The 14,994-nt window shown below is 37.2% G+C and overlaps 1 protein-coding gene across 11 annotated transcripts in view; it reads right to left on the reverse strand.

Moving 5' to 3' along the window:
• Window positions 1-14,994, reverse strand: part of LOC139977550 (uncharacterized) — a 185,141-nt gene that overhangs the window by 103,117 nt on the left and 67,030 nt on the right. The window lies entirely within an intron of this gene.

Here is a 14,994-nt window from a genome sequence, read left to right on the forward strand (position 1 = left end):
GTTATACTGGGATAGAAATCATTTGACAAATGAAACCAAGCAAGATCTGTACTACAGTCTGACTCTGACCCAGGTGATTGACTCAGCTGAGCCAAACTATGGATGTCACATGTACCATACAGTACTGATTTCGCTTAACTCCCGTTAAAATTCGTTGAAAGAAAAATAACCGAAATTCTTCGTTTAACTTCGCCAGGCTGAACATTACGCAGCAGTACAAGCTATGTACCACGAGGCACCCTTCCAAATAAGTTGAAGTTCTGTTTAACCATTTAAATACAGTGAATGGACATATAAACTTGGTTTACTTGCAGATTACGAAAAATAGTTATTTCTAAGAGATGTAAATTTGGTTTTTTATGAGAGTTGAAGTATGAAACTTTGTTTCCGAGCGAAAACATGTTACTTGAAGCAAAATAAAGATGCCCCGCCCATTCTGCGAGGACGCTTCCATTTTTCAAAAAGGCGTTTTCTCTTTTTATTTTTTCTATTTTGTTTACAATTTAAACATGAAAATTATTTAAAAATATGTGAAGAACTTAGTAATGTACTGCAAACTATCTATAAAAAAAACAGAAAAACGATGTTTTAGGCATGAATAATGTGTTCAATATAACTAAAGTAGTAGGCCAATAGTCATAAGCTCATGATAGTGTCGTCAATTCGTTTTCCCAGTTTATATTTGCGACATATATCACCCGTGTACATCGATCAATGGCATGTTGAAATCCCGTGTGAAAATATGTTGACCCCAAAAGACGCTAATGGTCGTTCTAGAAAGTACCGTCATAACATTAACAACACAAGGCCAGTTTGCTCTCTCAGGTCTGCACGTGTACAGCCATTTTTTTCACACATGGTATTATGCTGTGCATGCATTGCGGGCGGGATTGCGGCAAACATAACAGAAAATGAACGAAAATGAAAAACTTACGATATTTTTCACAAATATTGATGCTTAGATAAGTGCTTCCTCACAATCAACGAGCCGCCTTAAAATTCGCTCCGCTTACGTAAAACTTCTATATATATAACACATGGAAAAACCCGAGATTTTACACACATAATTCCCACTGACATTGGTCACAGAACATAAGTAGGTCATTGAACTTTGCCCAAGTTCATCGCACCATGGGAACAACACAACACATTGAACATGATGTTACATCTCCCGCCATCTGGACGCCGAGTGTAAATTTTGATGTTATATGCAAATTATGAATGGTACTGCGCAGCGCGATTAAAACTTAACCTATTGCGACACAAATTTTGGCTGTTGTTGAATTAACTTTTGTATCAAATGTAAGGTACTGTATCATGTATGTGACACAAGAGAAAGAAAATGAAATCGGAGGCTGCTCAAACCAGTTTCAACTTGATTTTTACAACCCATCGCACAACACGTGCTTGCGTAATTTGTTTTCTTAACATGACTTTTAATAAGTAAGCAGGAAAGGTGGGTAAGTTTACTAATTTAGGCGAGTTTTTGTTAAAAATCTTGTGATAGATAGACAAATATATTGTTTTTTTCTTCAAAAGTTACGATGTTGCCGAAGGCCGAGTGATATAAATTCAGTGATCTGAACTTCTGAGCACCACGAATACTGATCATGTGTGTTATTCTTTTCAGCAATTATTACACGAAAGGTTCGCAATATTATTGGGCCTAATTAGTAATTAACATACATTGATCGAGTGTCTTGTTGCCTGAATTGCTACCTGCTGGGAAAAAACCCTTAATTATTGTACTCATAATGTCCTATTTTCATTAAAAGTCGAGTGACCGTGCTTCGAAAAAAACCGCGATCGGGAAACGGCGTTTAAACGTTTAACCGACCGGCAGGCGATACGGTGAAACGGTTAGCGAAATATCTGTTGGGTCACACCCTTACTTAAACACACACAAAAACGACCTTATTGAATGAAAATATACTAAAAACCATATCGCAAAAACACAAAATCGCTTATAACTCGAAAACAGAAGGAGATATCGACTTTTGTTGGCTATATTGGAATTTCCTAAACCGAATTTTGATGCGCTCTATCCACCTGTGTCATTTATGAGCTTCTCTGACGTAAGCTGCAGTACGTAATTTCTCTATACCAGTTCCGCGAAATTTATTAACTGTACGCAATAAGCATCGTTTGCTATGTTTTCTTTCACAACGAATATTCAAAGTTGTGCTCCACACGCTTCACAGATATTGTTTTATGTCGTTCATTTTCAATTCTACTTTAAAATTACCTTTTTCGAACGATGCATTGCATGCTTTATTAAACATTCCTGATTAGTAAAACTAAGGAAGGATATTCAAATATGTATTATTTTCATTTGATATGATTTTATGAGCTGTTCCACTTGAAAAACGATGATAAAACCGAAAAACAAAAACATTTACTTCTCATGTGACGCATACCGGGAGACTCATAAAAACTCCCCCTTATCATTAAATTAAATGTACATGCCATCAGGCCAGTTGAAAGCCGTCAGGCCAGTTGAAAGCCCTCCCTACTAATGTTTGATCAGCTCTTCCCAATATACAATACTCAAATAAGCAATGAAAATATATTAATTTTCCACAGATTTCTACCCAACGTGGGCCCCAAGTCACTGCTTTATTTTCTTAGTAGTCATGGATACAATTGTTTGCAACTCTCTTGCTGGCCAGGTGTTTTCAAGTTTTATTAATAGCACAACTTCTGATTGGTTCATTCAAGATAAACTTTCTATCCCTGCTGGATTGTTCTACTTATAATATGAATGAATATTTGGTTTTCAGGTAACATCCATTCCATTACGAACAGTAGGGGTAAAATAATGTTTGCTTCTAGAGGCAGCCAGCCAAAGGTTCAGATAAATACTATGCTAATTAACAGATGGTAGGCGTGAATTTGACAAAGCCAAGTTTATGATTGGACTAAGCCTCTCAAAAAAAGTTTGGTGGTGGGGATATCCAGGGTAGGGAATACACATGTTAGCAGCAAACTGCAGGTGGCCCAGACCCAGGCTGCGACCTAAATACCAGGGCAGTCCATCTGCATTCGCGGGCAACTTACAGTAACGGGTTAGGGGGAAAATAACAGGATGTTTTTTTTATTTTGCGTGCATTGAAGCTGGGGGAGATTTTTTGTACGGAATGCGCTCTCAGAAAAGTTTGTTTAGTGAGTGATGTTCTGTAGTAAACGGTACTGTAGTACGTCAAGTAACACAGGAATTTATTGGAAATAAAGATCTCTTTGATATCCAGCTACGACTGTTTCATTGTGGATATTTTTTTTTTATTTCTAGTTTTTCTGACGCTGCATTCCTTGGTGAGCTAACCTAAACTTATCTTAGTTTAATACTAGCCTATAACTTAAGAGTTGTAGAATGTGCTTATTACGATCGATCAAGACTAGTTTTTATTATCCTAGCCAAATCATTTTTCAAACACCTAGTAAAGAACTTACTCTATCTACAATCAAACTTTTGTAACATTTGTAATATTCCTCTACAACTTCTGGTAGAGTCTGAAAACGGCTGTAGTTAAACTAAGGATTCAACGCAAGTCACAACCTTGATATATATGTCTAGAATTGCCTTTGCGGTTTTTGATCGCGATAACTTTCGTGGAATTTTCGTTGAAACTTCGTTGACAACCGTGCCCGCAGTAGTCTAAATCTTGTCAACGAAATTATTCGTTTTTAACCGATTTTCAACTTTTTTTTATCGATTTTCAACGTTTGTTATCGATCGTTGATTTTTTTTCAACGGGAGTTAAGCGAAATCAGTACTGTACATCTAGAGGTCATTCTGTGTCAAATCACAGATCTGGCTGTTGCATGACCCTCTCCAAAACTTACTACCCTCCTTACATGATTAGAACACCATGAAATTATCATACTCTGAAAATTTTAGTTGCATTGCTTCCAAATTCTCCAATTTATGACCATTTAAAATTTGCTGACTAAGTGACATTTCAGTATGTTCTTGATTTTTAAGATCCTGTTTCTCAGCAACTGAACATCACACTACCCTCCTTATATTACTGTACATACCTACTAACCTATATAGAGCCTATCCTTCATAAAGAGTAATTAAACATGTAGGATATTCTTATAACATTGTATTGCCGAGTTAACTCACCTTAAAAATGCCAAAATATTCAATTATATTATTTTTCACTAAAAAATGTGACATTTTGTTGATTAATTGCTCCTAAAGGTATTGCTTCAGGTTATCTGAGTTTCGTAAAGTCTCAGTACTTGTTTGCCAAATTTAAATCTTGACCTTTCCAGCTTACTGCACTAAAAGCTCAGTAAAAATTACACTGTTCTATGCAATTTTCATACAGTGTACAGGCATCAATATTCATTTTTTATTTAGTTATCTGCCATTACAAATTTTGAGCTGAATAAAATTCGCCAGATTTTGTAACAAGTTCATCAATTCTACAAACTTCAAATCAAAATTTGCAAGCCCTGCCTTACAGATAATGGCCAATCAAATCTCTGTTTCGTTTAGGACCGTTAAGCATTTTCGTGGCTAGCCTGTCTTAGGTCCCTTTTCTTGAACTTACCTTTCTCTCGGTCTTACCGATGTAGCTTGCAAAATTTTGTTTGCAGACATTTCCTCCGTAGAATTGTAAAAAGTGGACAATACGAGTAAAGGACTGCGTTAAAATCTTGATCGGGCCGCATGTGTAGACTATTTTGTTTACATTTGTGTAATAAAACATGCTGAGATGGGGGGGGGTCGCAGTGGTTTTACGATAAATTGTTCGTCCCATAAGGGCAACAGAAAATAAATTTCTTTCATTCGATTGCAATGTTCAGCTTTTCCCCGTTAAACCCACCTGGTCAGAGTGCATTTAGAATAAGAAACATTGAATCTGCTTCGGAAGTTTGTTTTCCGAATTTCAATCAGCAAACAGGTATTGAGACTTTAAAGGATTATATCTATTACCCTGATACAAACACAAGTTAACAATGATTTCCTATGTTACTGTTAAGTATGTGCAACTCTTAAGTTGCTATTTCATGATGCAATACAGACTAAGTACGATAAAGGTTTTTTTGCTGAATTATCACTAACATATAGCCATGTAAGAGCTATGAAGTTTTCTTACTTAAAGGCATTCTCTCAGCTAGGAAATTTTAGAGGGCGAGCCAATTTCATAGGTTTCGCTGGTACACCGTTACTCCACTTTCTGACTTGGTCACGTGATACGGTATATGTAATATACTGCCACTGTACAGTGTAAATCCTGTATGTAAATATACGTACTGTATAGCACAGTTTCATGCAGTGGTAGCATAACACACGTAACGTGTATAGTGCGGTCACGTCGCCGCGCTGTTTAGGTGGAAGGCACAGGTTGCTTTATTTTGGGTCCTGATGCCAAAAGCAGTGAGCGAAAAAGGGACAGAGAATTGCAGGCATGAAAAGTGTACTTGAGCTGGTGCTAAGTACGTGGACTAGGTCTCCAAAAACAATCTACTGGAACAGAGATCGGGGATCAACAAAATGACCAATGCTACCTTTGCGGAGCATTTAATGGCATGGCAGATCACACGAGAAGGTAGGCAGCAAATTATGCTAACGACTAACGTTATATATTTACTATTTAGGCTACAGTATACTGTTTACCGGCTGAAGTGTTTGGTCTACTGTAGGCTTCCTTGTATATTGTTCAATAGATCATGCTAGCTACGCCTACGTACTTAGGAGTAGCTAGGCCGACAAACTAAGGCAACTAGTACACCGAGAGGTAGAGGCTAGTACAGTAGTAGTATAGTCAGTATTGCGAACTTTGGAACACTGCGAAGTTCAGACACCCCTAAGAAATACACAACTTCACCATGACAACCTACAGCAAGAGCCAATTGCACAAAAAACTATGAAGCTACAGTAATTTTCTCTCCAAAATGACCCAACCATATCAAGCATAGTTTCAGGTGATTTATACCATGAGATATAGTTTTGGGGTGTTTTAAGGCTTAGGTGTCCGAACTTCGCAGCGTCCATGCTACTGCAGTGCAGGCTGCTGTACTACTGTAACTGTAGCCTAGCCTACGCCGAACATTTCTGAAGTGTTATTTATGCTTTTCTACTTATATTCGCCTAGTAAGCATTATCAGTATGGAAGTCTGCGATATCATATGCATTTGGTTTATGATTCGGTAGCTTTGCAAATATGAATAGGCCTTAGCCTACTGTACATCAGTGTAATATGGACATGGATTTGGTAGGGAGATCTCTCCACAAGAAAATAAAACTCAAAAGAAATGCAACTTCTCTCATGAGCGGAGCAATAGCAAAAGTAGGACTACAGTACTGTGATCGCTTAACGATCGTACAATTTCGAAGAAACGATATTCTGCGATTTTGTACGATTTTATTCGACGTTATTCGAAATTATGCGATTTTGCGCGATTTAAAAAATCGTTGAAAAATTCGGACGAAAAATTTTGTACGAAATTCGCACAATTATTCGCGGTTTTTGCGGTCAGTTTTACAACGTACAAAATCGCACAAAATCGTTGAATAGGCCTTTTAGAATTACAACAGTCGTTTTTTGATATTACGTGTGTTCAAAGTATACAACACAACTTTCATCTATGGTTCAAAGCACATAGTTACGAGACTCAATGTCATACATTCAATATGCACAGCGTACAGTACCGCTCATGTATAACTGGACATGTGTACGCGCACATGATCGTGTAAAGACGTATAAACAAGTACAATCGCGAATAAACTCGTTGACAAACAAATTGCCGCGTAGACACCTCGTATAATCCATGAATAGGATTAAAGTCGCCGAAAGAATTTGAAAACCTAGAAGAAAAATAAAGTGTTACTAAGCGTTTCTTGTGTCAATTTTTTTATATAATTTACCGTTGGCTCCAACTGAATGAAAAGAAAAAAAATTCCACCCAACAACTGAAAAGAAAAAAAAACTTCCACCCAACAACTTTTAGTTTGAAGAAGGGCCGGTTAAAAACAAAACATGTTTCTCGTCCGCGCAATGGGCCTCCTTTTACATGATTCCCGTGTTTTTATTCGGATTACAAGAAATCTAAACTATCCTTAAAAATTATTTTGTAAAGGTTGCCACATATTCCAAACTAGTATTAGCGCTGGAAAAGAAGAAAAATGGCCGCCCGTTTTTTTTTTCAGATCTCAGTACGAGAAACATGTATTTTATTTGGATAATAGAACAACTTTCGTTAATGTGGTTAAGTTAATATTTTCCTACCTTAGCTATGTCGATTTTATAAAACCTTCATGAAAACAGACTTTTGAAAATGGATTTTGAAGCTGTCAAAAATTTAACAAATGCTTACCGTTAAATACTGGCGTCAAACAATACATTTCGTATATATTCCAATAAAGATCCACAAAGGATAACAATGCTAAGTAGAGCTTACTAAAGAGAAATAGAAACTGCATGTACATGGTCATTTTAAGTATCCAAGTACTATACAAAGAGATCGAGTTCACCGAATCACCCCTTTTCCCTACCACCTGAGGAAAACCGTCTTTTATAAAATATAGTACCATACAATACTTTACATTTGATACAAAAGTTTCTTCTACAACCCCAAAATTTGTATGTGTCGCAATAAGTTTTAACCGCACAGCATAGTACCATTAATAATTTGCATGTTACACAAAGTTACACTCGGCGTCCAGATGGCGGGAAAATGTTACATCGTGTTCAATGTATTGAGTCGTTCCCACGGTGCAATGAACTTGGGCAAGTTGCCAAGTTCGAATGTCGATGACCTACTTATGTTCCGCGACCAATGTCAATGGGAATTAGGTGTGTAAAATCTCGGGTTTTCAACGTGTTATATATATAGAAGTTTTGCGTAAGCGGAGCGAATTTCGGGCGTCTTGTTGATTGTGAGGAAGCACTTATCTAAGCATCAATATTTGTGAAAAATATCGTACGGTTTTTCTTCAGAAAATATTTTTGACTAGTAATTGGAAACTCAATGTATTAAGAAGTACTGGATCTAAACCTTATCATTGCATTTTGGGGGAAGCCAGATCTTCAAGTGCAAAATATTGTTTTTTTCATTTAAGGTTATCGTAGTTTTCTTGCGAGGTGTATACGGCGTAACTTTCGATGTAGGCTTACTGATCATATAGCCTACCCTGTATATCATTCGTCGTAATCTCGATATCGAATGAGTTACGGTATTGTCTTAGTGGAGAAACATTCAGACTGTCTCCGAATATGTTCGTCATTTTTTTTTTGGGGGGGGAGGGGGGTGGCACAACAATTCTTGTGTGGGTAGGGGCCCGTTCCCCGTGCCATCCCGTTTTACAGTGCCGTAATTTAATAACGTCGTACTAGGGAGTTCCATAACAACTCCCTGGTCGTACGTGGTCTCATTTCGTGAACAAGAAGTTTTTTACTATTTAGGTAATCAATAGCCCAAAGACTCCCAGGGTCCCTATAAACACCTGTTTGCTCATCCTGCTGCAGTGATTGGGCAATAAGTACGCGCGTTCCTCGTTTTTCCTCAGGTAGGCCTACCTCCGTAGGCATTCTTGGGAAAACCACTGATCTGTACAGATCAGTGGGGAAAACAAACATTCTGGACGTCAGTAATATATATAAGCTAGTCATAGCAAGATCCATGCAAGGAAGACACGTGCTGTGCTGTGTACAGGGCTAGCGCTGTTCACTATATTATCGGCGTAGTAGGTAGTTTTAGTCGCAAAGTCTTTTTAATTTTGGGGACGGGTGAAGGGAGGTGATGGTCACCCTGTTGAGGCGACTGGTAGTTGGTAAATATGGTAACGTATGAGGAAATATCGGTCTGAAGATGGGAATAAGAAAAGTGGAATTCCAAGCCCAAGCTTGATCAAGCCCCTAATGAGAGGTGGGGTTAGGACAGCTAAGCCCGGGTAAACGTTGACCAATGTAAATAAACTATTGCCTTGGGGTGTAAAAGATACGATGGATTTTATCAGTTGTGGTTTCCGCCGCTTGCTTATTTCTGTATCGACATAAACTGTGTCTATTTTCATACTGGTTGTGCATGTGTACAATGGACGGATGCAGCGAGAATGAAGGAATAACGTAAGGCATTGCTGAGTAGTACACAGTGTATAGCTGCCCGTGCATATCCGCATACATACAGTATAAAGTTTGAGTTGCTTTCTTGAAGACGTCCAGATAACCGGAAAGGCCATCATTATTATTATTATTAGTATTATCGATATTTTCCTGTACAATATGTCGCAGAAGTAGACAGAGTAGAGTATGTGGTCGGAAGATGAAGTATTCGCATTGCTTGGCATTTGGTGCGACGAAAATAATATGTCGAAAACGCTTCAGTGTACTGAGACATCTGCATGTATGGGAGAGAAAAGCGTTTAGCCTACACACCAATACTAGCAAAATACATTGCAGTGGAATTTCTTGTTGGCAACTTGCCAAGAAAAGTATTTACATCTATGTCTAGTCCAATGGTACAGTTTAAAACAGGTGCGGACATCGAGCCCAGCCCAACCATTTTGTGTTAGGGGTCAAATATTTCTTTTGGGTAAAGTGTGCGAACAAATTTTTTTCCAGAGTTGTTGGAACATTGTACGCACACAAAGTCGGCATATCTGCTAGATATAATTGATATGATTATATTTAGGTTTTCCATTTGATATATTTTCATTTTGGAAACTGAAACATTTTATTTTACTTAACCCCCACTCAAAATATTGCGCCTCAGGTACGAACAATGATTTCCCTGCCCAGTGCATTGACTTTTTCAAAGGTGGTAAACGTTGGCCGTATCAGGAAAGCCCCGGTAGAAAATAACTCCTTATGGTTTAGACTAAAAAAATGCAATGTTTCAACTAAACAAAAGGCTGCGTCTTTCTGTAACAAAGCAACTGTCAATCACTCCCAACAAACATTGCATGTCGGCCGTCCGTCCAGGGTATTTTATTCTGTGCACCTGTTGCTAGCCAGCTACATCTGATACAAGGCAAAGAAATTCCGCCTTTTGGTGTAATATGCAAATGATGTCTCGTGCAGTACTGCACTGTCTGGCGACACATGTAAACAATCTGTGTAGAGCTAGCTGTTATTAAATAACTTTTGTGTCAATGCACTGTGAGCCTATGGTACATTTCAAGACGTTTCTTTCTTTTTTTCTGAGGTGGTCGGGAAGGGGGATTGTTTGGGTGTTCTAAATCTTTTGTATCCTCCTAAATATAAAAGATGGTATTTTCAACATCCAAAACTTTAATGTACATGTAGTTTCTAATTTTCATCAGTAAGGCTTACCGAGTGAGAATAAAATTTGTCTAAAATTGCCAGTTTTACCAACATCGTAGTTCGTACGCACTTCCGTTTATCCTCCGTCACGGATCTTTATTGGAATATATACGAAATGTGTTGTTTTGAACATCATCTGCATTTTACGGTAAGCATTTTAATAATCGTTGTGCTTCAAAATCCATTTGAAACACGATTTCTTGTGCTTGAAATACAAATCCAACAAAGGGCTAGGCTATTGGCGAAATTAAACTGTCAAATGTTTGAACCTAAGCACTGTAGCGACAGTTGTTATAGATCAAGCAAAATACATGTTGATCTCGTTCAAAATTTTACAGAAAAAAACTTTTTCTTTTTACCGGTAAATTACTTCCGTGCCCGTTATTGAAGTGAATTGATTCACACATGAAAATACATTTTAAAAGAAGCATCGGTGGGAAAAAACAAATTCCGTGTTTTTCGCTTTTCAAGATTTCATGAATTCCGCATTTTACCGCGATTTTCCGCGAACGCGGAAAACCACTGGCCCTCGACCAGTGAGCGCCTATGCTTTTCATTTCATTGATTCTTTTTCGACATCTTTATTGGAACGGCTCCGAAAATTCTAATCTTTCACCTCGCCCGTTCACAGTTAATTTTCTGCTTCATTAAGCACACATTCCTGTGGTCAAATGAACGATTTTTACATGCGTAGAATTGTGCGAAATTTCGTTGAAAACTTCGTGTACGAACTTGTGCGAACTTGTTCGATATTACGCGATATTATTCGAAATTCTACGATCGTTGAAAATTTTTGTACGATAGTTAAGCGATCACAGTACTGTACTGTAGCCTAGCTCCAGGCCCAGATTTATATAATGATGCACCATACAGAGCCTACCTCAATTTGGTGGTTATTCCTGTCAAGAGCATTTTTTGATCTGGGCATATTTATTTTGTAACTGTAAGTCTAGTATGCAGTGAGGTACGTGAGGGACAGGGGCCTATACTCAATAAAGTATATAACTGTTTTCATTACTCTAGTTTACCAGCACAACTATAGAGTTCCTTGCAACAAATAAGTTAGTCTGACAACTTGAAAATTTACTGCATATTTGCATGCATGGTCATTCTCAGTTATAGACTACTAATTTGTGTAGCCATTTCATATTTGTCTTTTTTTTGTCTGAGCATGGTTTCTTAAGTAGTGAAGTAACCTCGAACCTGCTGAGCAACTCCAAGATGAATTTAGTTACTAAGGCATTGGGTTCTTTTTACTTTTTTAAGTCTAATATGCATAGACTAGGGTATTTACTTTGCTTCACTTGCTTGTCAATCCGCATAGCCACTTAAAGATGAACGATAGTGATTTTTCAGCATCGACGAAAAAATACGATTTTATTCAAGAATATTCTAGTTGGTTTCCATATTACACCTGTGAAAATTCAAGTCAATCCGATGTTGGGAAAGGCTTAAAAAAATTCCTAAACTCGTTGATTTTTTAAACAAAAATTGGGCTTTTCGCGAACAGCGATATGATGATCACGTGATCTACAGTGACATGTGACGTCATTATGATGATAACAAAGTGAGCTCGGCGTAGTGTACCTCAGCAGTGTGCACTTAGTGTGTAAGTTTAGTTGCAACCTACTCTATATTGGACTCGACAAACAACCTAAACCAGAGAGGAGATTTGATACACTGCGTGAGACATTTAACGGTCTAATTTTAATAAGGTGTTATTGTTCCTGCTTTTTCTTGTCGTTTTAGTGAAGCCGACTGCCCCAATGTAAATTACGGAATAATCGGTCATAGAGCCATCTCGGGCCCAATTGAAATTTGCGTGTGGCAAGGTCACTAAAGTAAAAAAAGTTTGAAAGATTGATGCTTTTATGCCGCATTATTTATACATGGGCAGGGTCAAGCGGTAACGGAGGGACATTTGACTGTATTTCTTACACATTTTGTCTCTCTTTGCATTAGTTTGAGGGAGTATGTTGCAATTTTTTTTTGTGGTTATCTAGACAGGTAGTTACTTGTTTCATACCCATAAACTTAATTATTGTGGCTGTTACTGTAGGGAAAATATGGCATGATAAACATCATGGTAACGGAGGGACACCAAATGAACATGTGTTTTCACACTTTTTTTGGAAGATGTCAAATCCACTGTTCTTAAGTTGCACTGACCATGTAACTTATATCAGGTGTTGGCTGGTACATTGCTTCACATACACCATGGAAAAATTAGATGAACAGGTATTAATTGTCAAATCTACAGTTGATTTCGTACAGTAACGGAGGGACAATTCCGATGGTAACGGAGGGACACAAAATGTTCAGTGTTGTTTAGTGTAGCCTTTTGCCTGTTTTCCTGCTTAGATTCAATATTTTTATTGCTGTTGGACTAAAAGTTATATTACTTAGGGAAACAAGGATAAGAACATTAAACCAACAGCTATGTTCACCAAAACATTAGCAATTTTAGTTGTTAATAAATATGTAAGAAAAAATAGTAAGAAATTGATTAAAAGAACAAGTTTAAACAGACCACTCTTCATCATTTAGCACTCTCTAACTGCATTATTAGCAGCTGTTGGGGGGGGGGGGGGGGGCTGGTGGCTAGTGCACTTCAAAACAAGTCAGTAAATCACAAATTTACAATAGACAGTTCACAGGTACTGTGCTGTACCATGTGCAGAAAGGAAATTTCGTTACAGTAGTATGACAGGCTCATTTTGTCTTCCAAATACTACTAGTACTTTACTTGGTGCAATAATTTATACTGGGCTTAAAAGTGAAATGCTGAGGTAACTTCTAACTTTAATGATAAAACCATACTGTAATAATGCAGTGGTATTATAAAAATTTAACAACTATCAACAATAATAATACAAAAACATTTTGAGACATAACATGATACAGTTACAGTAGCAACTGTACTGCAGAGGTTCAGTATGCCTGAATGTAATATTTGTGGATTAGAAACTATAGATGAATTAACTTCCTGCGATTTTTTATAAACTCAAAACAAAACAACAATATCATAAAAATAAAAGACAATATTCCAATCACAACTATGCTTTGAAGATGTCTGCAAACTTTTCTATTATTTTTAATCCTGATCAACAAATTTTGAGTTTGCTCTTGCTGAAGGAAAGTGGCTTTGGAAGCTCTTGCAAATGGAAGAAAATGTCCTTGATTCTCACAGCTGAAATATTGCTCACAGTTTTGAACTGGTTGACAATCAGCAGTGTATGAATGAAAACTTCCATTCTGTACCTTCCAGCCAGTGTTTGTGGTGTGGTTTTATTCTAACTCAAAGGTAGCTTTTCTTGACTTCCATAACTTCACATTCTGAGGAATTTATTAATGTTAGTCAAGCTGTTGTTCTCCTCACATAAACAGGAAGTCAAGAATTCCATTTTAAAGCAGCATTTTGCGTTGGGTCGCTTTTTTCCACCTTTTTAACATGTGCATCGATTTTTTTAGATGTATCAATCATAAAACAGCAAACTAAGATACCATCCAAGTTTCACCCTGCCAAGAGCGTTAATTAGCGAGTAATTAACGATTTATGTCGATAACGAGTAAAAGTGTCCTCGACAAAGTTTTCATATCTCCAAATCCACTAGTTTGAATTCCACCAATCAGTGAATAGTATGTTTATTCATGAGCATTTTGTGTTTGGTCGCCGTTTTCTACTTTTTTGACATGTCCATCGAGTTTTTTAAATACATCAAATCACAAAACAGCAAATTAAGATATTAGCCAAGTTTTTCCCTGCCAAAAACGTTAATTGGCGAGTATTCCACATACAAAATTAATCGCATTCAGTTCCCAAACCCACTAGTTTGAATTCAACCAATCAGAGATGCAGGTTTAGTTATGAGCCGTTGCTAAAAATAGATTCAAGACTTTGTGTTGGTACAACCAGGGAGTTGTTATGCAACTCTTTGGTACAACTGCCATATAGACTGTACACAAATCAAGCGTGGTGTTATATTACGTATCTGTCAATGACGTTCGTAGTGTTTAAATATTCATATTAAGGGCGAGGTTTATTGGGTTCCCAACGGAAAATATCTTGGAGAACGACAAAGTTGAAAGTTGCAATTTTTTTCGACTTTTATGCCACCATTTGAAGTAAAATATAAATAGATAAGCTAGTTATGTATGTCGTTATGGCATAGTGGAGTCAGTGAGGTTGAGAAAAATCATAGAAAAGGACGCAAAATGCTGCTTTAAGACTACTACTTAGCAAGTAAACTCCCACTGGCAGGAATCTGTGCACAATCTTGCATTAAACAATTGTCCCTCCGTTACCAGTAACGGAGGGACACTACTTCACTTGTTCTTTATTTTAGCATAAAAGTAGCTAACTCCTTGGTTTAACTTTTCTTTAGTGGTTAACCCTATGAAAGTGTTTTATACAATTTATGAAATTTTTCCAGCATTGAATGACTGAGAAATTAAAAAAAATGTATTTTTTTGGTAACGGAGGGACAGGTAACGGAGGGACAAATCAGGTAATTAGCAATTACTGCTAATTAACAATTTATAGACATTGAAGGGGAATTATTCCTGTGATATGCATAATATTGAGCATGACTACTAGGTTGTGTAAGTAATCTTTCTAAGTCATCTTTGTACTAGGAAAAATTTGGTTTTAAAAATATCCCCAAAATTCAATAATTTTTGGCATAACACAAGTGCAAATTGGCATGTGTTATATATG

The sequence above is a fragment of the Apostichopus japonicus genome, chromosome 12 (genome assembly GCF_037975245.1).
Source record: "Apostichopus japonicus isolate 1M-3 chromosome 12, ASM3797524v1, whole genome shotgun sequence".
NCBI lineage: Eukaryota > Metazoa > Echinodermata > Holothuroidea > Aspidochirotida > Stichopodidae > Apostichopus > Apostichopus japonicus.